This window comes from Cynocephalus volans, chromosome 14, assembly GCF_027409185.1.
Source record: "Cynocephalus volans isolate mCynVol1 chromosome 14, mCynVol1.pri, whole genome shotgun sequence".
Taxonomy (NCBI): domain Eukaryota; kingdom Metazoa; phylum Chordata; class Mammalia; order Dermoptera; family Cynocephalidae; genus Cynocephalus; species Cynocephalus volans.
Genome location: NC_084473.1, coordinates 34,450,392 through 34,476,449, shown reverse-complemented (window position 1 = coordinate 34,476,449; position 26,058 = coordinate 34,450,392). Strand labels below are relative to the sequence as shown.

Here is a 26,058-nt window from a genome sequence, read left to right as displayed (position 1 = left end):
TGCCTCTGAGAACAGCTTATTCCCTTCCCATGACTCTTTCTCTGAAGGCCTCTCCACCCTTCCGGACCATTCCTTCAGCTCCAGCACAAACTTCCTAATCAGGCTTGCACTGGGGCAAGCCCCTGGAAGGGCCCCATGTCTCTATGCTGTCTTTGTGTCCTTTGTGTACCTACTGCGACCACCAAGAGGGGACCCGGAGACTACAGATATGTGAGCTGCAGCTGAGCAAAGGGACGTGTTTACTTTCCATCCTGAACTACAACTTGACCTGTACCAAAAACAAAAATACTGCAATGTGTATTTTTTTTCCCAGAAATGATAATTATAGTACTCCAAACATTTTTGAAACTTCAACTACCAAAATGGAAAAGGCATTTCAAAAAATAATTTATTAAATAGGCACTTATATTCTTGGTAGCCCTTACATGGAAGTTATACTTTTTTTTCTTCATAGCCATTAAAAGGACTTGGCTCCTGGCTCACAGCTGTCTTCCAGGGCGAGGTAGGGCTCAGATTCCCAAGCTGAGCTGGTTGGAAAGAGTCCTCTCTATTCATCACGGTCAGCATGGGTTTACAGCACCTTTTTCCACTTCAAAAATACCAATGATTTAAGCATCACAGTTTGTACATGGGGTTATACAAAGAAACTTTTGCACATCTGGTTCATAGGATGTGCCAGAACAGAAGCATGAGGCCAGGGATGCCCCTGGTACCTAACACAGGAGTTGTAGTACTTGGACGCCTCTCAGGAGCATTCCGAGAATCCCAGCTTATTTTAACTCCTTTCTCTGGAGAGAACACTTCCTCACCTCATTCCTCACCTGGTCCGTCATTTCCAGCCAAAGTTTTTCTGTACACAGGACTCCCATCAGGATATACCCACTGTAACTATCACTGTGAGGCTTCCCAACACTCTTTAGACCACTGGTTCTCAAGTCTAAGCATGCTAGAGTGCTTTTTAAAGCACAGATTTCTGAATCTCATTCCCAGAGTTACAGAGTCTGGGGTGAAGCCTGAGCATGTGCATTTCTAACAAATTCACAGGTTCTAGGTACCATGCTCTGAGAACTGCTGCTTTAGACCGTATCTGCTTGAAAACTTTAGTCTCTGGTAAGCTTTATCATCATCTCTCCTACCCCTAGGAAAATCTGCTTTCCTGTCTGTCTGCCTCTTTTCTACAGATATGTATTGAGCTGGCTCTAGGTATAAGAAGATGGTGACATGCTTGATGGACCTGAACTACAGAGATCCCAGCCAGTCTCATCCTCTTCTATCTTAAATAGCAACCTACATGGCGCCATCATCTCAGGCCTGAGACAGAAATTGGAGAGGAGTGCAATGGAGAGAGCAGGCAAACTGCTGAGGCTTCCAGGGCAAGGAGAGGTCCTGGAGGCTGCCAAAGGGAACGCTGTGCTCAGCGTCGGAGCTCCTCCCATACCCTGGAATTATTTTCCATTTTCAAATACGTCAAAGGACATCACGATTCCACAAATAAGTCTAGCCAGAATGAATTAAAGGGGACAAAGTAACTTCTAATAAACCAACTCTCACAAATCCACACCTAATAATTGAGAATGTGTGTTTGTTCGCAATTAAAGTGTCATGAAATTTAACTTTACACATGTAATGCGGACTCGGCTCTACAAAGTTGCAAGGAACCTAAGTGTCTTTTAAATTTTTGCTCCTCAATCCCTACTGTGTAGCCCTCATCCATAGTCTTCCAACCAGTGGGAAGGAGGGAAAGTGGAAGTCGAGGGAACAACTCTCAAGGGCACAGTGTGAAAAGCTGCACTAACACTACTTCTGCTCACTTCACAGACCAAGATTCAGCCATGTGGCCACACCTACCTGCAAGGCAGTCTGGGAAATGTAGTCTCTATTTTTGCATGGCTATATATCTCTAGCTAAAATTTTATATCCACGCAAGAAGAGGAGAATGGACATATGGCCATGGGGACAACTAGGAACTTCTGCAACAAGTTTCCTAAGAAAATGAACTGTATGAACACCGGAAGTATTTTGCCCTTTTAAGAGTAAAAGTAAATAAAGACTTTTGAAAAGTCACTTGAGAAACAGTCAAACAATATATGTGCTGCTTAATACTTAATAATCAACTACTATGTAAGGGACACTACAATAAGTTGGGTATTTTATTTTACTGAAACACAGTTGATTGTACATATCTGTGGGGTACAGAGTCCATACCTGTGTGCAAGGTGTGATGTTCCAATCAGGATAATTAGTATATTCAACATTATACAATGTAATCATTTTTTGTAGCCCTTTACCAATTCCTCCCTTATCCCCCCCCCGACCCCCTCTAAGTTGGGCATTTTATAAAAGAAATAATACATGGGCAACCCTTAGTCATCAGGGAGCCTGGGTTTTCTGTGTATATGGACTTTAAGCAGATCACGTAGGCTTCTTTTGAAATGTTCTATAACTCAGAGTTCCCAACAAGTCAATCTAATCCTTCCTACAATTAAGGTGTTAAAAAAGATGAACTGGAGATTTGAAGCTTTAATTACAAGAGAGTAGAGGAATTAATATGCTTGTTCTTGCATAAAAAAATGTGAGAATGATTCTGTCTCCAGAACTTACTTGTCAAAGGAGAAGAAAAGTTTTCTTAGTCAAAAATTCTTAGACACGAGTGAAGAAAACAGTGGCCTAGAAAAGCCAATGACCAGCCTAAGGGTCACTCACCTAATGATTGTCAAGTTAGGGCCAGGGCCAGATGCCAGGTCTACTGGGGAATCCTGCACCGGTTTCCCTAAGACACAGTCATCAACTCCTAACCTCCTCGTCCTTTGGTCTCTATCTTTCCCCGATATCCAATCTCTTACATAATACTTAAAACAGCTAAGAATCTAGCGTGAAAATGATTTGATTACAAAGCTCCTTTACTATGAAGTCAGCTAAATACACAAACCAAATCAAAACAAAAACAACCCTTCAAAAGCGAAGTGGCTAAGGAAGGTCAGAAGAACAACCTCCGGGTATAGAAAGGCTGTGGTGCTGTCCAGCAGCCAGGTGCTGATAGGCTACCCACCCACACTGTGCCCATGAGACACGGGGAACAAATGTGCCAGGAATGCCACGATGGAATACAAGGGCAATCTGTCTGCACACCAAGGACCTTGGGGCTGGGGCCCCCGAAGGAGACATAGCAACATCTCTGTAACAAACTAATCCCCAGGCAGTTTGGACCTTTGGCAGTTTCCCCAGCCCATCCAGAAGATGAAGTGCAGGCATAGAGAAGTGGAAACTCTAAGACTAGAGCTACTGGGAAGACCAGACAGGGTCACTCAACATTAAGGAGGGTAGAATTCCTCATGTGAAACCTGCCTATAGGCTTCCAGAGCCTTGGCTTGGTGTGACTCCCACTTCTGAAAGTCCTTTTGTGTGCAAAGTACCATCATGCTGCCATGGCTTCCTCAGAGTTTGAACAGTACTTCTCTGTTCCTCTCCTGTCCTTGGTTTTGTGGTAGGCCTGAATTATCTGGACATCTTGCCCAGTGATGGTTAAAGACTGTCCTGACACTGAGCATAAGGTCTGTCTGCCCCATCCTGTGAGGGCACTGTGGACCTCTCTTGCTATGCAAATGAAGGGGACACAGTCAGCCTTCTCTATTTCACCCCCGTTTTTTCCTCTTCCTTGTCTTAACATTTCCCTGTCTTGAAGTCACAGCCACTCTCATCCCCAGGAAAGCCATTATTTAAAATTCAGCATTTATGTCAATGCTAGCCTTTGTCCATGTTATAACCAATAATATAAAAATTTGCCTTGAAGATGGGAAGCACTAGGCATACAAAAAAGGAGCCCCATAGGAGGTCAGATATGAACAAGGAGGAGAGAGAATCCCACAAGTTTTCTTCAGTGATACTGGGAGGTTGATGGACTGGCTGAATGTGAATTTCTACTCTTAAGTATTTTTAAACAATACTTAGATGAAGAAGCCACCTTTTCTCTCTGACTTACTGCTCAATCTCAGAGCTCCAGGATCTAGGCTATTGCCCCAACTCCTAGTTCTCTAGTTGGAGATACATCTCTAGTTGGAGATATCAGTTTTTCACTGTCTTCCCTATTCAAAGTGATTTCCTTCTAGAAGGCTAATAGAATCTTATCTGCCGGATACTCTTTTGAAAAAAATACACACACTGTTTGATACTAGTGGCTACTGATACATGCTAGGGATTTTACCTGTTCTTGAAGCCTTAAACAGGAGATTTGAGACATCTCAACTGACATTCAAGACTAATAGTTGTAATTCAAAAAGACTATTCAGTCAACATATCATTATTGTGCTTCCTATAAAAAAGGGATAGAAATCAAGTAAACGCAGGATCCGACAAGGGATAAGTCCTAAGGTCTTTGCTAACATTCTAATTGGTGCACCATACCGTAGATTACAATTGCCCCAGAAAGTACAATTTCACATGGGCCAGTACGCTGAGGTATTTCCAGAAATTGCTCTTCTACAACCTACTGCCAAGTACAGTATGCCAGCTTTTTAATTTGTGTTGTGGTTTCTGGTAAAAAAAAAAAAAAAAACCCCAAAAACAAACAAACAAAAAAAACACATCACTTTCGGGGACCTCGATACCACTCTCCACTCATATCACCAGCACTAGCAGCTGGTTTTCTTTCATAAAGAAAAAAGTTTTGGCCAGTTCATGACTTCCTATATGTGATAATGAGCTAAAAACAACTGGGCAGTTGACCTGTCACCAGCTAAGAGATCTGCTCCTGGACAGGTGCTTCACAGCACACCTGATTCAAATTACAAATTACTACAGATCTTCTGTAGTAATTATTACACTTACTGCAGATCTTCTGGGTCACTGTTTCATGCATAACTGAATTCATGAATGTTAAATAAATGAATTGCTGTGCTGGTTTCCATGCAATAAATCTTGTGCAAGTCACGGTTGTTTGTATTTAGCAATAATCTCATACCTAACTCTTCCACTACCCACTTAACAATGTGTTCAGAAGGCTCCACTTCATCTGAGCCTCTGATGAGAATGTTGCAGACAATAAAGTTTGTCATCAGTAAGCCTCCTTTTGAGTCAGAAAAGGATTTCTCAATTAGCAATTCCAAGGACACTGTGGAATCTAATTTCCATCCTTAATTATGTCACAGTGAAGCAAAAATTATTAAATTAAGAAAATGATCTTTTAATGTTGGAAAATAGCTTAGACTAACTTCTAATCACAAGTTAAAAATAAGCAATCTAAGCTTAAATTGGCAGAAATATGTAAAGGTGACTGTGCTGTTCAAGTGAGTTTTAAGTGATGAACCAAACATCCCCCTTTATCAGTACTCCTGGTAAAACAGCGTTTACAGGAAAATTCTGCCCAGCAGTTGCTCTTCCCGGTATTATTTCTGAACAAGTGTACCCAACAGTGGAGGTCTTACTCTCTCTCTGTTTAACCCTCTAGATGCTATTCTTTAAGGCTGAGAACCAAATCATCTTCATTTTACTCAAAGAGCCAAAGTGGTATTCACCCCCTCATTTACAAATGTTTCTGAGCAGCTACCTGGCCCACAGGGAGTTGGACGCACAGTCCTTCACCTTCACCTTCGGAGTTCAAGATTCCAAGGATCAGAGAACAATATAGGAAAAGTTAAACACCACCACAAAATGGTAATCAGAGAGGTGACTCAAGGCAGTGTTATAAAGTGTCACATGAGTTGGGGAGACAAAAAGGACTGTGACTTTAGACAAAGGAAAGGCTAATGTGCTTGGCAGCAGTTGAGAAAGCTTCAGGGAGGAAGTGAGATTTTTATTGGGGCCTTGAAATATGAATAGGATTTAAAGCAGATATAGTGAGGACATTGGGAGTAGACCAGTCCCAGCAGAGGATGTGGCCTAAGTAGAAGGAAAGTGATGTGTGATGCAGTATGCTGGTCACACTCCCACACCCCCTACTTCCCAATGACATAGTCACAGCCCTACTGCTGAAGAGCACACCATGCCCTCCTCTGCCCTGCACTTTCAATCAGGCCTGTCCATCTCCTATGATGCTCTTCCCCCACGTGGATCCTGCTGGCCAGATGGCCACTATGTACACACCCACCCAGCATTTATTGAGCACTTGTTACGTCCTGGGCACTTTGCTAAGGATCTGGAGAAACAAACTGAACAACACATGGTTTCTACTCTCAAAGACCATCTGGTCATCTTCAAGCAAAAGCCATCAACTCTGTGAAGTATCACCTCTCCCTCTTCTCCCTCCACAAGTCTGATTCCTTCCTGTAGTCTACTTTCACAGACTTTGGACATATACCTATTTTATAAAATGTTTACATTGTATCATTAATGATTTATATCATGGCAATCATGACCAAATGTGATTTCTACGAGGGCTGGACCTGAGTCTTGTACATCTTTATTTCTGCACTGCCCAACATAATGTGTAGACCACGGTAGCAGCCGATCAGCTATCATATCCCTTACTAATATCTTCCACTCCTCTTAACTGTTCTCTCTCTCTCACCATATATGTATACTAAGGTAGAACACCTAGTTCATTCTATCACTTACTACTACTGTGTGATTCTGGGTAACCTTTCCTAGCCTTAATTTCCACATCAGTAAGAGAGAATAATAAAAATCTCTACCTCATTGGCTTTTTGAGAGTTTTAAGTAACACATATCAAGGGCTTAGATTAATACCTGGCACATAAGTAAGCATGTATTATTAGCTCTCATTATCATTAGCTGCTGACCTTTCAACAGTTACAAAAGACTCTGGGATCTTTTTATAAATCATGGAACCAAGTCAACAATGGAAAGTCTAAGAATCAAATAATACAGGGCTAAGGACTCAAATAATTTAGTACGATAATCAGGTAGCAAAAATGGACAAAGTTCACAAAGCCTTCTTATCCTAGCTATACAACAACTGCAAAAGGCTTGAATTCTTTAGTAACTGTAATCATTACTATTATATTACTTTAGAAATGTCGACACACAATAAATTGCACATTATTATAATACTATACTTTAACCACATTGATTTTGTTAACAAAGGAACACTGTAAAACTGATACAGTATTTGAGCAGCTGAACAGAGGGTGTGTCTCAAGGTGTAATCAACTTTATGGACTTTTCAAAGGTCTCCAGGTCCAACATGGTAATTATTTTAAATAGTTAAAACCATGCTCTATCGAAAGCCTTAAGTGGTCACATGGATCAATCCGTCCTAGCTGACTCTGGATAAGGACCCGTAGCATAGCACTACTTAAGTCCAATGAAATTCTCAAAATCAGTTCTGAGAACAAACTGCCTAAATTTATTTGCAATTTTTAAAGGGCTATTGTGCACTGAAATGAATTCTAAAGTGCCCAAGAACCACTGATTTGGACAATTAAGGGATCCCAAAAAGTTTTAAACTGGTATGGAAGGAATTCCTTTCTGACCCAAGCACTCTAAACATTGTTTCCATTACACATACTGCTTATATGCCTAAAACCTCATTTGAAAGAAAGCAAAACAGGCTTAGTTTGGATTATGCATTGTAGTATTTCTGTAACCAGTCCTTGGTGAAACATATTTAAGGAAACTGAGGAAACATGGCAACAAAAGACAATGAACTAAACTCAAGAGAACAAACTTTAGTCCTGGAACCACTACTGACTCAGCAGTAACAGATCCTGATGAGAACAAACATTTCCAAAGTATTAAGTGCAGCATTTAGGGTCTTGCAGTGAGAGCATCACAGGAATAAAAACTTGCATTGTTAAATTTGGGAAATCTAATACATGAAGCTGATTATACCACATATTTTTAAATTTTTTACATCATTGCTGACAAACCAAAACCTTAGTATCATAATACCCTCAGGAGCAGAGCTTGCCCTTTCCTGCAAAGGTAAATTACTTTCAAAATAAATGGTGAATCTGAGGAGAGATAAGTAGTGAAATAACTCACAGAATAAACACTGGCAGCTACTGAGAGCAGAGAGCAAAGTTTCTCAGACACTACAGTCACTAGAATCCAAAAATCTTGAATATCCAGGGTTTCAAATGGCAGTTAATACCATCCAATTATGTAGGGGGAAAAAGGTTTACACTGCCACCTTGTATTAATTGGAACCTCTAGTAACTGGTACAGGTATATTCCTGCATATATAGTAATAAACTAACTAATGTTCAAATTAAAGACTGAGAGCTATTACAGTATCCTAAAGTTCTTTTTGAATTAAATAATATCAGCTATATTTAATATATAAGATATAACAGCAAAATAAAGGGACAAAGCCCCCAAGAAACAAAATAATAGGAATTATACATTCAAATCAATAGAATTGTCTTTCAAAGTCACTTGGAAAGTCATATAGATATTTTAATTCTGCCATTTCTCAACACTTTTCTGTAATGCTCCTTTTGACATTTTCTTTAAAGGCAGTTCATGAGATATACAATAAAATCAGCCTCAATGCCTAACAGTTCAGGCTTCTGTTTTAGCAAAAATAGAATTCCCTAAAGTGCTTACCTACTTTACTAATCAAATATAACTCTATATACCTTTTGGCTGTTTCCCAAAATAAAATCCTACTTCAAAGAATGAAAGTTTACCATTACCAAAGGTATTGAAAAGAAAAGTGTTACAAACACTGAAGGCAATTAAAAACCGAGGGAGGTGTGCGGGGCACAGAAAACATTCACCCATCATACAAGGGCAGGCTCAGCTAGGACAAGTACATGGGCCTCCAGTGTCCTGGGAGCTAATAGCTGTGAAAGCAGAACATCTGGATTTCTTTGGAATTTGTTTCAAATAGTCCCCACCTAAGAATCTCAACGTGAGGTATACCTTACCACATTTTATTATACTTTTTTTTTTTTTTTTGGCCAGTTGGTAACTCCCTTTCCCTGAGTAAGCTAGGGCAATATATTTGCAATTCCATTGAAATGTTAATACCTTCTGATTATTTTTATGACTGAAAGTAGGAAAAAATGGATTTAAAATGAAAAAATAAATAAAACTGACCCATATGTAGTCATCTTGTTAAGACCAGAAAAATGACAATTAAAACTGGTTTTTTAAAAAACAATTCCACCAGAAAAAATGTTGTTTGCTTTTGGCAGGTTAATTTTAATAGCAATTAATAGGAGTAAATAATCATTTTAAACAGCACTGACTACAGCTCTTCAACGGTGTCCAAATGATTTTTCATTTCATAGCATCACTTAAATGCTCAATTTCTCAAAAAAAAAAGAAAGAAAATTTAATTAAGAAAAAGCAAACCACAATTGCATAAAAGTCGTACATTTTAATCTTACATAAGAACTTTTTAAGAAAATATCTCTATACTATTAATTTTACAAGTTAAGAATATAAGCACTGAAATTAAATTTCTGTTTATGGCTCTGGATTTAATTTAATAGTAGTTACACAGGACCAAGGATCAAAAGACCGTATGAAAACACTAGTTTTTACAATGCCACAGCAATAAAATTTCCTCTGAACTGATCACTCAGAGGTCTCAGCTACTGATGTGAGCTACTGAGCCTCATTCACAGAGGCTTCCAGTGGCCTCTGTGGAATGAGGTGACACAGGCAGGAGGGATGCATGAGGAAAACATGGTACAGGTACACCAACTTCCTAAATGATTGAAGAATCAGGTCTAAATTCTGTACCACGGCACTCAAAGCCCTTGGCCAGTGGACCCAACCAACTGCATGGCTCATTTCCACCTGCCCCCTTCTCAGCTATGGCAGGACCCAGGCTCCAGTTACAATGAGATAGTTGCCACTTCCTCAACTGTGCTGCTCTCTCACATCTCATATCTTCATGCCCTCTCTTGTTCTCTAGCTGGCAAACGCTTAATTATCCTTCAAATCTCAGTTCCATAGAGGTGAAGACTTCCCTGACTTCTAAAAAGAGCGAGGTGGTGGCATGCATGGGTATTATGGAAGTTCCTCTCAAATGACACTCAAGACCCAGCACTGCAAGAGGAAGGGGTCTTTGCTACAGTTCTAGTGTCTGTGTGTCTGTGTGGTGCCTGTGACATCCCTGGTGATTGTTAAACCTTGATGGACTGAATAGCTGAGACAATAAATTAACAGTATTGGTTACGAACAAGAGGTCCAGAATGAGACCATCTATCTGAGTTCCAACTTTGGCTCTACCTCTACCTGGCTGTAAAACCTTGGGCAAGTGACTTCATCCTTTAATTTCATGGGGTTCTTGTGAATATTAAATAAAATAATCGATATAAAGTGCCTGGTGATATCTGATATGTGATAAGCATGCTATAAATGTTAGTCACTACTACATCAGATTTCCATTCTCAGAAATGAGAGACTTGCTTTTAAACAAATGAATCAGACTAATATGGTTTGCTGGTGGGCAAGAGAACATTTTAACCATAAGAGCCAAGACACGGGAAGAAAAAATAGGGCAGGAAGTTGGGAGAGAATACACTTGTGTGAATTAAGGGCTCAAACACACACAAAGACAGGAAACACTAAGACTAAGTCAGAAATGACGAATGTTTAAAATGAGCACAGAAATGAATGGGATTTAAAAGTTATAGGGTTAGTAGAACAAAGAAAACAATCATGTCACGGGGCTTTAATGCCACCAATTTGGTACAAATTAAAATTATTTATGTACTGCTATCATTTCTTAATCTTACTGCTGAATATGACCACTGTATAAGCCACATCCCAGGTATTTTAGATGTGTTGCACAGAGCACCTATGTCAGAATATTTCCAAAAAGCCTCTCTTTGATTTATTTACTCATGCATTTTTCATTTAAAAATAAATATTGGCTCCAGGAAAAATAAAATGAAACTTTATGCTCAGATTCTAACAGAAGCTTCAGAAATAAGAAAAGTTATATTAACAGAGCTAGTTCCCCTGGCATGAGACCTCCATTTTAATATCAGTGCAGTCTCTTCAACACGGTAAGTAAGGTACGTGTACCAAGAACTTGGTACATTATCACAACATGGAATGTGGCTGGCTGGTTAGCTCAGTTGGTTAGAGTGTGGTGCTTGTAACACAAAGGTTTGGGGTTTGATCCCTGTACCCACCAGCAAAAACAAAAAAACAAAACACGTGGAATGTGATTGGCCTGGGTGTGGCTTTAACAAGTTGCTAATATCAAAACTCTATTCTGGGATGTCAATGAATCTATTTTAATCAGCAATAAAATGCACTCCTGTTAATAATGCAAATAGGAGACTATAATATTAACATAACTACTTCAGGGAGCTGTATTTTTTTACTGAACCATGTGCTCATCCTCATGTCAATCACAACTATTCACAAAGAAGTACTAGATGTAAATCAGGAGGACAAAGCTATTAATGAAACTGACTAAAGTACACATATGTTTTAATGCTACAGAGATTCAGTAAGTCCTCTCTCAACAAAATTACCATGCCGTCCTAATACTAAAGTATTTTATGACCAGAACTTCAGTTTTAAACTTTCCTCTTGGACATGAAGCCTATAAACCACTCAGCTTCTTCATTGAATTGTTAGACAATTTCTTTAAATATGCTTTTGTTTAATTAGCAACATCCACATTTATCACAGGGCTAGTGTCAGGATAACCCAGCTAATAATTACAGCAGGAGGGAGGAAGGGAAGTGGGGAGGGCAGTGGGGGAAGGAGGGAAGAGGAGACAGAAGGGATCCAGCCTAGATTATAAGCTGCAGTGACACAGTGGTGGGTCCAGGATAACCATCTCATGTTAACACATAAGACAAGGAAGGCCCCTAAAGGTTAAATGACTTACCCCGGGTCACAAATCCAGGGAAACCTCAGGACTGAGACACAACAGAAACAAAACTTTCTATCAAGACAATGAAGCCTAAATTCTCTGAACCCTGCTGATGGAGTTTGGTTGTGCTGTCCTTGCCAAAAATCATGTGGAAATTTGATCCCCAATGTGGCAGTGTTGGAAACTGATTGAGCCCTGGGGGCGGATCCCTCACGAATGGGTTAATGCTCTCCCTGGGGGAGGGGGGATTAATGAGTGAGTTCTCACTCTATTAGTTTCCCTGAGAGTTCTTTGCTTAAAAAGACCCTGGCACCTCCTCTCTTGCTTCCTCTCACCATGTGATCTGCTTGTACCCGCCAGCTGCCTGCCACTTTTCTGCCATGAGTAGAAGCAGCCTGAGGCCCGTGCCAGATGCAGCTGTCCCAGAACTGTAAGCCAAATAAACCTCTTTCCTTTATAAATTACCCAGTCTCAGGTATTCTGTTACAGCAACACAAATGGACTAATACACCTGCCAGCAGAGTTTTAGAGATCTGTAGAGGTGATTTCTGATTGAGTGAAGGCAGCTTTACCTCACTCCTGGAGCTGACTCCTTAGTTTTGCAGCTTTATACCACTTTTGCACTGCATAGTCAAGGGAGCCTGGACATGGCACAATAAGAGCTGAAGCATGAAAAGTCAAGAAAGCAGGACTCAAAGGAAAGCCTGTCCTGCCATCTGGGGCCTTGAATTCCTGCTTTGGGCCTTGAATTCCTCCCTCTCTGCTGGTTCTTTTCCCTCTGTCTAGAAACATGCTCATACTTCTAAAAGTTAGAAAGTAAAAAACTCTCTTCCTTGAGATCTTACTTTCCTTCAGGCTACAATTCTAGCCTGCACCGTGTTCCTTTCATCGCAACCTTCTGGAAAGCGTACTTGGCGCTCACTCATGTGCAATGGGCCCACCACTCCAAGCTGCCCTGGAAACTCTGCACTCCCCTGTCCGATTCTCCTCTACTCACAGCCACCACTGCTGCTACCTTGGTCTGGAAGACCTCTTCTCCTTCTACTAAAATCATGTCCATCCTTCAAGGTTCCAATAAAATGCCACCAGTCAGAATCTGACGCCTCTCAGCACTCCTGTGGCCTTTTTCTTGTACATCCCAATTATGAAGGCACTTATTCACTCTCCTTTCCACCCTAGTGAGTGGTTTCCATGCCTGTTTCCACAAGAAAACTGGGAGCATCTTGGGGTAGGACCACACCTTATGCATGTATCGTTGTATACTTGAATGTTTATGGCACTAAAAATCTTCTTTGGTTAGAATTTAACTGTCACCAATGTATTCTGGATCTTCTTATTGCTTTTTTTCTTTTAATTTATCAATATACAACATAGTTGATTTTTGTGTCCCTTTACCAATTCCTCTTTTTTCTCCCTCCCCTTCTCCCCACCTGCCCATCAACATCATATCTGTTCGCTTGTCTTGGATACCACAGATGCAATGGAGATAGCTCTTTAGCTTTGAAGACCCAACAAGGATCCCTCAAAACACCCAGAAAATAGGCCCCTGAAGTAAAACAGATTGAGTGTAGAATAAGGAAGAAAAGACAGGAGAGAAAGGTAACGGAAGTTAAATATAGATGATCTGCTATGACAGTATTTTGTTTCAGGCTACCAATGCTGCCATAAGCTGCATTAGCTTTGTTAAACTGGTAAATATTTTAGGTTGGCAAAAAATCAAGGTGTGTTAATATCGTTGGAAAGAGGCCAACATACAAGGCTATTTCAGTGTAAAGGGGAACACACGACGGCAGAGAGGGTGGAAGACCAGCAGAAATGAGCGAGGCATGGCAGAAGCACAGTAAGGAGCAAGGGCGGAGGGGTAAAAGAAGGGAGGTCAGGAGAAGTGACTGAGCAAATTAATCATTACAGGAGCTAAGTGGTCTGGATAAAAGTCAAGAAGAAAATAATCAAGGAAGAATTGCCACCTCTACGTCGTGGAAAATGACAGACGTCTGAAGACGACACAGGGTCCAATGGGAGTGGAAGGATTCTGACTGGGGGGTGTTGTGTCTTTGCTACCCGCTGGAGCGTCCAAATTGATTTGGATGCTCTTCCCACCTCTTCGCTTCCCCGTCCACCACCTCTGACACGCTGCAGAGTGGAATCAGAAACAGAGCCCTGGCAGTGGCTTTAGCCGCGCAGCTGGTCCTGCTCCGAAGCCAGGACAGACTGGGCTCAGGAAAGAGGCTTGTCGACTACAGAACAGATTCCCCCATTAATCAGGAATGCTTATGGGAGGAGGAATCTGAGCCAGTCAGCTACTGGTCTGGATATGGCTAATAATTTCTCTGTTTGGTTTCTGGAGGATCTGTGCCAGGGCTTCTTCCAAGTGCATACAGCAAATATGATTTTCCCTTTGTATCTGAAAAATTGGCAGCAATAATACTGAAAAGAAATGTGACCAGGGCCAAAAGGGTAAGCTTAAATGAAATTAGGCATGACTAAAGTCAAATGACAGGTCAAAAAATACTACATCTATTACATCTCTTTCTTTCAGAGGATGAATATAGCATTATAGTAGGAATTAGTGTCCCATTTTCTATCCACTGGGAATCTCTAATAATTAATTTTCTTCTTATCAGTTTAATAATAATTAATATTCATCATCAAGACCCTGAAGTACTTTTAAATTCTGAACATGTTTTATACTTAAGGATACTTTCCAACAATCAATCTGTTATTATAGCACCTCATTATTGATTGTTGTCAATTGAGGAACCAGACATCCTATTCTTAACTCCATTTGCTACCCCTCCCTTCCCATGCATGCAATGCCCCCCCAATAGCTACAAGATAAAATCCAATTTTTTTAGTGCAGCATGAGCTATTTTCTATAATTTAATTTACATCTATTATTTTTTCAATCATCAGACATTTATTGATTATACCCTCGGTGTCAGATACCGCCTGCTTTCAGAAGATACAGGCAGGCACACAGGAGAGTAAAATGTGGTGCAGACAAAGAAAGTATAACAAAGTCCTACCACATCCAAGCTCAGGTCCTGGGTTAGGGGATGGGGGAGAATGATTTAACAGTATGGGGATTCTTCACGTACTCTGGAGTGTGCACAAGGTAAGACACACAAGAACTTGTACTTCCCTCAGCTGGCCTTGGTTCCACTGGGATTCTAGTGAGGGAATAGTCATGCCTGAAACAGTAGATGCATGTGGTCAAAAACTTACAGAAAGAATCTGTGGACAATTTTAAAGGGTGAATTGGAGTATGGGTTATGTTGATGTCTCTTGGGAAGAGACAGAAGCATTCTCCAAAGGCCAGAGAGAGAGAAACACAGCCTATGGAAGAGGTAAACAATTAGATAAAATGGAATAAGACAAAGCTGAGGTACTGAAACCAAGAGCCATCTAGCTGGAGTCTTCACAATTTTACTCATGTATTCTAGAAAGTGAAACACTTTAATGACTTAATTTCAAAATATCATCACTATATGAAGAAAAAGAATCAAAATCACCTCTATCTTGGTTCTCCTGGATGCATTTCAAAGGGTAATCTTAACTCTACATAGTTTTTGCCCAGTCTTTCCCATCTCAAGAAATGGCATCAATTGCTCAAGTCAGAAGCCTGAGGTCATTCTGGAGTCTACCCCCTAACCTGAGCCCCAAATCCAATCTATTGAATCTGAGCCCTTTTAACTGTACTTCCAAATGACACATAGAATCCACTCTCTTCTCTCCAACTCCTCTGCCAGCACCCTCATCCGGCCATATATCATTCTCTTGGCTCTCCTTCAGTGTCCTGACTAATTCCACTGATTCCACTCTAGCCTCCTGCTACAATCCATTTTCCACAGAGCAGCCAGAATTGATCTTCTTAAAAAGTGCATCCTATCATCTCCAAATGAAGCTTAAAACCTTTCATGGATTCCCGTTACACTTAGAATAAAATCCAAACTCCTTCCCTTATAGTCTATATGACTGAGTCCATTCCTACTTTTGAGAACTTCTTTGAGTTTCAAGTCTGTAAGCATTTGTCCGTAATAGTATTGCTTCCTAACTTTTTCATGTTAGAACTATCCATATGGCCCACAAGCAGTGGTAAGACGAGAGCAATGATGGCAACGCATGAAGGCCTTCAGTGGTGAGAGGGGCACATGCTACCAAACTGAACTCCCATGGAAAAAGTGCATCTAGGGGATGCTGCTTTCTATTAGTCAAAGTCTCAAGCAAAGCTCATACACACAGAAACCTGTTGGATGTAAAGCCCGGAAAACACGAAAAGCTTACTGTTTTGATATGGGTATGGAAAATCAGATCTCACTGCTTCATTCTCTAAACTTTAAGTGACCTTTACTAGTGATAAATGACAAATATGGCTGAAATGCTAATAGAGCTGAAATAAAGCCCTTGTCAAAATACATACACTTTACACGCACTTTAATTAAGGTAGGTTCTCTTCTCAACTACAGAAGAAACTCTTGAAGAAACACCTTCACTTTAAGCAGCTGAAAATCCAGATGAAGATCCAAAAACTATATACAGATGAAATAACTTGAACATTAGCGACAGAGACTCAGCAAGTTCAAAACAGCAGAACACTGACTGCATTAAGTTTTGAGTATATATATTTCCATGCACATGTGTAGGTACCTAATTTTGTACAAAATTTGTATTTGTGTGGGATTCTGTTTGTTTGCTTTTTGGTTCTAGGCTCCCTCTGAAACAACGAGCCATTCAATTAGGCCCCGCCACGGAGCACAGAGCAGAAACATATTGCTTTTGGCCCCACGACTGTCTTTTCCCGCTTGTGTGAAAAGCCTATGTTGACTGTACTGTGAAAAAAATTAAAGGAAAGAAAAGTCCTACTGTTGTAACTGTGCCAGAAACGTATAAAGAAACAAACCCAGATGCTAGAATTTGAGGCATTTCCTTTGCTATGTGACTATGTCCTTTAACTGAAGGTCAAAAGAACATTAAAGGGCCTAAATATTTTAAAGCTGTAAGTGGATATTTTTGTGGACCTCTCAGTTTATGCATGCTAGTGACACACATTTAACTGACATTTAACAAGCAGAATTTATTCAGCAGCATTCAAGGAAAATCCTGGTATCGCTTTCAAATGTGATTTATTTATATTTGTAGTGCTTTATATTAATACAGATTGGTTCATTTTCCTGACAGCCTGAGTCCCTCCAAAATGCCAGTAAATGAATAAAGTCATTCATTCTTAAGACCATTTCACATTTACTACCTTCTAATCCCTTGATGTATCTATGTGTTGTAATTTTATAACCTTTTTTCCTGGGGACATTTATTTATTTTTGATGCTACAGATAATAGTAAATAATGTGAGATATAATCATTTTATTTCTCTTCTTAGAAGGTATTTCACATAAGATTTATAAAGACCTGAAATGTGTTTTCTGGTAATAGAAAACAGTACCTCAGCCCATGGGAAATAAAATAATCAATCATGTTACATTATGATAATCAAACATATATCAAATGGGCCACCCCATTTGTGATGTAACTCATATCAGTCAAAGTTTTCAAAACATTTGAAACAAAGGAATTTTTTAAGAGATGATAAAATTCTTTCAGGAAAGGTTAATACAATTTAGAAACTGACAAATAATGCATGTGCTTGAAGCATCAGTGTTAGTATGTGACTTAGTTAAAAAAAAAAAAATCCTCTAACCTGAACAACTATATAACATGTGGCAAAGATTTCACAACAATAGAGAATTCAGGAAAAGACAACCAAGAACTCCCACCACAGAACTCTGGCTGGCCAAATATGGAGGCTTCTCCAAAACAGCATTTCACATAGGCTCCCATCCTATGCTGATCTTAAGCTTCAGCCCCAGGACTCCCCCTCCATATATAGAAAACCGAATCAAACAGTTTGTAAGTTAACAGCCACTCCCCTTTTGTTTACCAGAATTCTAGGACATTTAGTTGAATGTTTCAAATAATTCTGTTGGGAGTCATCATGGTTACTAATGGACATACCATCTAATCATGACCCATAGAAGCTCTTGTCCACCCAGTGGGAGACAAGCTTTCTGACTTGTCGCTCTAGAAATGTCAACAAAAGGAAGACAGTTTTCAACTTTATCTCTCATATTTCCTTTGTTACCCAATAGGGTCAGCTTCACTAGCGTGTGGGAAGCAGATAGACAACAAGTTTAATAGCAAAGTTGGGTGTGGTTGTTATAGTGATAAGGGAAATGAAAATGGAAGAAGTTTGAATAATATTTATTTGAAGAGTCATAGCTTGTTCTCCATAAGCTATGTACAAAGTGCATATTACACCAATTCTTAAAAAAGAATGCTAGAATGTATGGAGTCTGTGACTAATTTCCACCATCAAGGAGCAAAATTTTCAGGAAACTCTTAACCAGAGAATGTAACACCATTATCAGCACTGTCATATTTAAGAGCACACAGGTAAATGTAGACATATACATAATGGGTAAGATAAAAATAATCATAAGGCTGCATTTATTTCCATGTATTGCCCATTGTGTCACTATGTATGTATATGTGTTTACATATATCTAGCTATACAGATTCACACATGCACATGGGAATATGTGTACAGAATTTTTTTTTTTTTTTTTTGGCACAGAAAGTACTCAAACGCACATATAACATGCATTTTTTTTTAACAGAAAACATATTTCTTATGCACATAAACACACACTGTTATAAATCCATATGGAATGTGGATTTATAACATCTCCTGACTGAAGATGTTAGTCTAGTTCTTGACATATCCAAAGGACCCCCAAGGACAACATTATAATGAGGCAGATATGAAGCCAGGCTAAGAGGCAGGAAAGAACACATAGATAACATTTTTGGGTGTTCCATGTCAAACTGAGGTATAACACCAGAGCATAATTTCATTTGAAAAATTCCCGACGGAACAGAAACAAGTTGGCTCTCAATCAAGCAGAAAGCATTCAGAAGGTTCCACTGTGATTAGCAATCAGAATGCCAAAGGGCACTGAGAATTATATAAATGGAATAACATTATATTTTCTTTTTTACCACCACAGAGATAAGTATCACTTTAAATGTTATGTGCAAGGTATTTCAGCAGGTTAAAAACCTGACTAGTTACCCAGATCTCTGTCAAACACAACTGAGAATATTAGGTTTTATATCCTGCCTTAGAAAAGTCAACAAGTAAGGTCCTCTGAGGACACAGCAGACCACCCTGGGGCAGGTTACCAGTTTCTTTTTCAATGTGGTTTCAAGGATACTTATAGAAGCCATGTGAAATGCACCTGTGCCATGAACTCAAACTGCATCAAAACACTGAAACAAGTGCCCTTTCTTGTCCACTGTTGCAAAAACACACCTGTGTTATTTATAAAAGCTCTATGAAGCAGACTGGACTTTTTTTTTTTCTTCCAGGACAAAGCAAATAATCTTCCAGGAAAATAATCTTTAATATAATATAAATACATAAACAATGTGCTCTAGACACCTTTAACATGTCCTTCTGTTAGAGGGCCACTTGTGTTCTTACCTATCTTCCTAATTTTCAGGATTTTTAACAACAGAATACGGGAACACATTTTGCAGACAAAAAATTGTTTATTTCATTTTCTAAACCTGCTGAAAGGAGAAAAAAAACCTGGCAAGTACAGAATACAATATTAGCTTATTTTACTGACAAACAGCTTTCCTCTATGTCTATAAAACTTGGATATTATCTGCAGACAAATATATGAATATCTTAAGAAAAAGAAGTATCAATTTTTTAACATTATTAAATTCCTGTATTGTTCTTTGTTACTGAAACAGGAAGAGAAAGGCTACTGATAAGGAGAAAGCACTTTACTTGCTTTTCGGGAAATTAAAAAAAAAAATTCCAGTGACAGGGAAAAGAATAATGAAGTGTACGAGAACTAGGAAGTTGTCAGCCAGAAACAAAAAACACATCCTCGATTTAGAGGAACATTCCTGTCTCTTAGAAATTCACATGAACATTAATTCATCTCATGTTAATTCCTTCCTTCTTCCAACTTTACAGGCACCACTTACTGCTGTCACTTCCTTCTGATGCAAAAAACTCCTAGCAATAGAGACCATGAGTCAAAAGCAGGAAGGCACCTTATAAAAGAGCAATCCCGAGCTTTCGATGCATCAACAACCAATGTGAATCCACTGTTCTTACCTTAGAGAGTATGGACCATTAAAAGAATGGTCTCAGAAGTTTCAAAATAAATTATTCAAATGCCCCAGAACAGCGTGGTTGGTGAAGGTCAATAGGAACTAGTGAATGAGTCAATTTTCTTATTAGTAATATTTCTTTAAAAAAATCCCAAAAACCCAAATATTGAATTTTGGTGCTCTTAAATACCTTTCTTGAGAAAGTTAAACATTTCAGGAGACAGAGGCATCAGTTCTAGAAGTAAACATAATATGTCTATGAATCATAAAATAGCTTTTAAATGGATTAAAATTAGCTCTGATTTATTTTTTATCAGTGTCTTCTAGAATGTCTACCATGATCAATGCTATTCAGACTGGGTATGGCTTCTCCACTGTTATTACAACTGCTTATGTGTCTATCTTGTCTCTCTCCCACCAGATTTCTTAGGGCGAGGTCCTTTCTGTATTTATCTCAAATGCCCTTGAGTGGGCTGGCCCCAGGTAGTCCCTCCCAAGTGAGCTGGGCACAGTCAGGAAGGGGCAAGATTGGCTGTAGGGATCCTTGGTCCATCTTAAAGAGCTCTCCTACTTCTGGACTGAATTCCTCTAATTGAAATTTCACAATTAGAAAGAGTTTTTAAAGTGTGAATGCTGTCTGAGGGAACATTCTAGAGCGCAGTCAATCAATAAGGGAAAACAATTTAAATTTTTTCCTAGACTGTAAGTGCTAGTGGTAAAGGAAGATGATACTGGGCTTTTGAGGTGCAAAAAAACTAAAAGGATAGAATAGGATGGCCAGAGAGGTAAAAAGATAATTTTGGCAATCTTCACAATTTTCACATAAGGTTAGCTCTATTAACTTTCAACAGGAAGAGAAAAAAATTGTAGCTTTGCCTAGAGGTATATTTTCATGTGTGATGGTATGCATTCAGCCCTACCTTCTCCCATTAATTAAGATTTTTGCTTTTTCTTTCTTTTTTTAAAAATTAAAACCCTCTTTATTCAAGACTGCTTTTTTCCTCGGAGGATGTCTTACTCAAGATACTAGTAAATATGTAATAATGGCAAGACTAGGAAATGGATAAAACAATATCTACCAGAGAATCTTCATTAATATTGGTTAAAATTATAAGATTCAACATCTGGTAGATACTAAAATGGTCACTTTTCGACTGAATGTCAATTGCTGCCAAAGTGATTATGTTCCCAAACTCTTTCTTGAATTCTCTTTTGCAGTCTTTTTTTTCATAAGCAGAACAAATATAAATGATCTTTGCTTGGCTGTGTTGTCCACAATCCCAGATTATGGATGTGGAATATTAATTACACTAATTTATGAGTTTTTAATGGCCTCAGATGTCAATGTTAGACCACCTCAGGAATGACAGCTCCTGGTCGTGCACATCCTGTGGCTGTCGAAGGTGAGCTGGTCTGAGACAGCATCTCTCCTCTGTAGGAGGCAGAGAATCCCATGGACACAGAAGGGACAGTTCCAACTCCTCTCAGAGGAATGAAGTCCTGTCGTGGGGAGTCTCCATTCATAGCTCCCTTCCCCAGCAGCTCACAAGGCCTCCTGAGCTGGGATTCCAGATCCTTTGCTCATGTCAGGAAAAACCTTTGTGGGGGTCAGGGCTTAGCCGGACACAGCTGGGCGAAGCAGCTACTCAGCAGCTCTGTGGGACAGAGCTCATGTCGAGCCTTGGAAATAACTGAGAGGTCACCTACAGCCAACTCAGAAGCCCCAGCATGCAAGGGATACTCAGGGCTGCCCAGCAGTAAAAACGTCAACCTGCTGAAGTCAGTCATTAGATCAACATTTTTTAAGTGTCCCCGGTAGGTGAAAATAGAAGGTTTTAAAGAATGGCCCGCAAAGAACACCATCTCTTTGGCTGAAAGTGTTAGGTTGCTTTTTGTCCTTTTAATGATAGCAATAACTGTCTTGCTAAAAATACATATTAAGTACATGGTATTTAATCTTCAAATAAAGCACAGACTTGTAGCAAAAACCGCTCACCTACAACTTCTGGTATTCTTTGAAATAACCTGGGAGTAGGTAAGAAGACGACAGACTAGGACTGTGTTAGGACTAGGCACATCTTGAGACAGAAGAGATGCTTGAAAGCACAGAGTTAAGAGTTAAAGCAAAGAAAGAGGGACAAAGTCGATGAATGGTATAGAACATTATTATGCTATTTATATATGACTGTGTAGAAAGCATACCTCTAGATGTCACCTTGAAAATTTGTTTCTTATACCAATCCTTTTTTGTAACCCCAACGTGGCTAAATAAAATGCTCCTCTACACCCACCCGCCCACCTACCCTCCTCTTGGCAATAGGATATTGAATCATGACTTTTTTTTTTTTTGATGAGCAAAAGCAATCACAGCAACCAGAAGGTCATCGTATGACTTCCAACAGTTAAAAATGCAGGTATAATTATTCAACCAACTGCTCCTCTCCAACTGGTCTTAGGCCAAGTTCCCTGAGTTTCCTGTTTTTATTTCTCAGATATTTGAAACTGGTTTCCGCCTTTGGTAGCCCTTTTTATTTTCCTTGTACTAGTTACCAAAACATCAAAACAACAATGATTTAAAACATGTTTTTAAGGACAAGTCTCCTAAAAATCTATATTTATAAAAATTTTAAATATTGATTTAATCATCAACCTGAATAAAGTCTCCTACTTATTAAAATAAATAACTCTGTTTATATTTTCTTTCCCCATGAGACTACTGAAATTTAAAATGAAATACATGTATTTAGATTTTAAAGACACTTTATATACATATGTACATACATATACACACTATATATATTTACGTATTTATAGATATACAGATATACACACACATACATACATACATATATGTATGTATATACACTCAAAAAAAGGAAAGACACTATATTATGAGTTTGTGATTGTCTTTACAAAGAGAGTGGGACAATACAAATTTTAAGTTACATAACAGGCTCTACTGCCTTAATTAAATAAGTATCTTTAACAGCACTTGCACAGCTAAAGGAAAAATCAGCTGAAACTTGATAGTAATGAGGTCCCTGGCCCACCTGTAAGGTGAGGTTAAATGTGTTTTTCATTCGGTCAAGGGAAGGGTTAATGTTTCCAAACTTGATAAGCAATGTTAACTGGATTCCTCTAAAACAAAATTTTAAAACAATTTATATGAGCTAAAGCAATACATTCACAGGCACAGTACTATTTTCAGATGTAACCAGCTTAAAAAAAATAGAATCTATCATGAGTAATTTTAATGAAGCACCTGACTAACACACATTAGGAACATATACACATGAACGTCCTCTACTGTCGACTACAGATCAAGAAAAAGATAACAACCAAAATTAAATTTAGTACTTAACACTTACTGTGTGAAAAAATTGAAATAAGTGATATGTAAAAAACTAAAAATGGAATAAGAAACTGATGATATTAACAATTCCTTAGGTAGGACTAAGTATAGAGCACAGGATAATTAAAAGTTAATGCTCTGAGGCCACTGTCATCTAGGTTTTTAAAAATTCAAAGAAAAAATACATAAAACAGAAGCCATTTGTCTATGTCAAAATTAGTTTAGCTTCACAGAACACAGACATAAAACATAAAATCAAACTTCCTTTCGTTTTAAGCAGCGGGAAAAAAATACAGATATAAAATAAATAAATTCTTTGTCATCTTATTTCTAACCTTTAATTTCTGCCTAGAGGTATGCATTTCATGCAATGTAAGTTTCCAGAATAAATACTTAAAAATACTATTTAAGACATTTATAAGATATCTTAAAAAAAAAAAAAAAATCAAAAGCAACCTCCCATTGTGCATCTAACATGTGATGCAATTTATGTACCTGCATCCCTAAGTCCGTTTAGAAAATTGTCCTTTAGCGAAAGACAAATCTGAGGTGTAGTGGCAGGCGTCATGTGCTCAACACATTCTTTCTGAATGAATACATGAATAGAAGCATGAGTGAATACATAATTAAAGCAGCTCATAAATGAAAGGAGCAGCCTCAGAAGGTACTTATAAAGAAGGCTGAGGAGAGGATTCTTCTGCACTGAAAGAGTCCATCACAATAATCCTGTTTCTTTACCTCCCTATCCAATTATTTAATCCTCTGAGTGCTCCTACTCTGAACTAGCTCCAATCTCAGGTATGGGTCTAATCAACTCTACTATACTCAGATACTTTTAAAGCCTTTTTTGAACAAGGGAGTACAAACCAGTCAAACAATCAATTAGTTAACAATTAATTAAATTTATATATTCGATTTTATACATTCCAGTATTTTGGGTGCCAACAATTGTGCTTTAGGCTAACTCGCAGTTAGCTAATAGTATAGTCTACACACTTTCTTCTAGAACGCTGACAGAGTATACAATGCTTCCTGCACCAGCTTTACTGCACAGGTCCTTTCATCTCACTTTTGGTGTGTTAACATTGCCAGTCACTTTTTTCCTCCATCATGCACATTACTGTCACATTAATCTTCCTGAAAATGTTCATACACATCATATCTCCTATGTACTCAAAAGTCATTAAAGACACCTCATTCTCCCTGGGAGAATGACTCATAAGTCCTTATCTCCAGTTCAGATCTCTCTGAGTTCCTGATCCAATAACTCTCATCTCCCTTTTGATTCTCCGTTGATACCTCAAACAGCAAAACAAACATACTATCTACCTTATCCAACCTCCCATAAAGTTGCTCTACTTGTATTCCACACTCTAGTAAATGCCACTATATATCCTGACCATCAGCCCCCAAACATCTATCCTGATCATCACAACCCCCAAGAATTTATCTGGACAATCATCTCCCCAAATCTGAGAGTCTTCTCCTTCCTTATCCCCCCAAAGTCAATCAGCCACTAAAGCCCACTGACTTTAGCCCTATCTGTACCCCTCTCTCCATCCTCTCTTCTCTATCCAACGCTGTTCTTAAACTCTCCTTTCCCTTCTATTGAACCACTCAACAGATTTCTCAGAGTTGGAACTCCATTCCCAGTTCTTCCACAAAGCCTTCCTTGATTTATCTATCCTGTGGATGCAGAGCAGTTTTCATTTGTCCACTCAACATAAGGCAATGAAATACAGCATCACACGCCAATTTCTGATTGTCCATCTTTTCTCTAAAATATCTTATAGAGAAAAAATAATTCAATATAGCTAAAAATTATAAACCATTTAACATCATCTCCAAGTGCTTTTAGCTAAAGCAAAGGAGGAATTTCTAAAGCCACAAGTGTCTTCCTCCTTTTGCAAAATGTTCATTGTGAAGCTCCAAACAGGAGTAAGTTCCATATAATCCACACCATTCTAATAACCTATATGATATGTGATGCAGCAATGAACAAAAAGCATATTTAAGAACACATTTTATGGATCCCACATAGATACCCCTTTGGCTAGTCTCTGCTACTGCATCATGGAAATCTTTGGTGTTGTCTTTAACTACGATTACTAAACCCAGAGTGGCCTCTCCAGAACACTCTTGTGGCCACTGCAGAGTCTGCTACTATTTTCGCTAGTTTGGTCCCTTCCCCATGATGCATCAATGTCACTTTTGTGGTGCTCAGTACAGCATATACAAAATCACTGACGAATAGGCTGTATGGCCTTGTTAATTATAAGCCTTGTTAAGATCAAGGTGGGATGACTTGTACATCACTCCCTTTATCAGACTTCGTCCTTGAAAAATACAGATTACTCTGACAAATCACTCTGTACAAAGCAACAACTGACTGTAATCCAGTATCCTACTTCCTCTAAATTTCTGATAACTGATTTTATAGTGATATTTTCGTGTATTTTAGGAAAGAAGACAGTGGATAAAATCCAGGACAAAGTCCTTCCCTTTTAAACAAGGTAAGTAATACACAGGAACTTTCTTAATGACCAGAAATTGCCAGTCTTCTCCATAAACCAATGTTACATTGAAATACCCTGCAATAACCTTCACACATTTTTTAAATGTTACAGTTATGTGTAGAATTCATTTTCAGTATTACCACCAAAAACATAGGTATTGGGACCCATGTTTTCTCATTATGCTCTACCAAGAATACTATTCCTCTTGCTCTATCCCAACGCTACACATCTTAAGCTATGAACTGTCCAAAGAATAGTCC

The 26,058-nt window shown here is 38.8% G+C and overlaps 1 protein-coding gene across 5 annotated transcripts in view; it reads right to left on the bottom strand.

The window, feature by feature from the left end:
• CRIM1 (cysteine rich transmembrane BMP regulator 1) overlaps positions 1-26,058 on the bottom strand; it is a 183,577-nt gene that overhangs the window by 114,773 nt on the left and 42,746 nt on the right. The window lies entirely within an intron of this gene.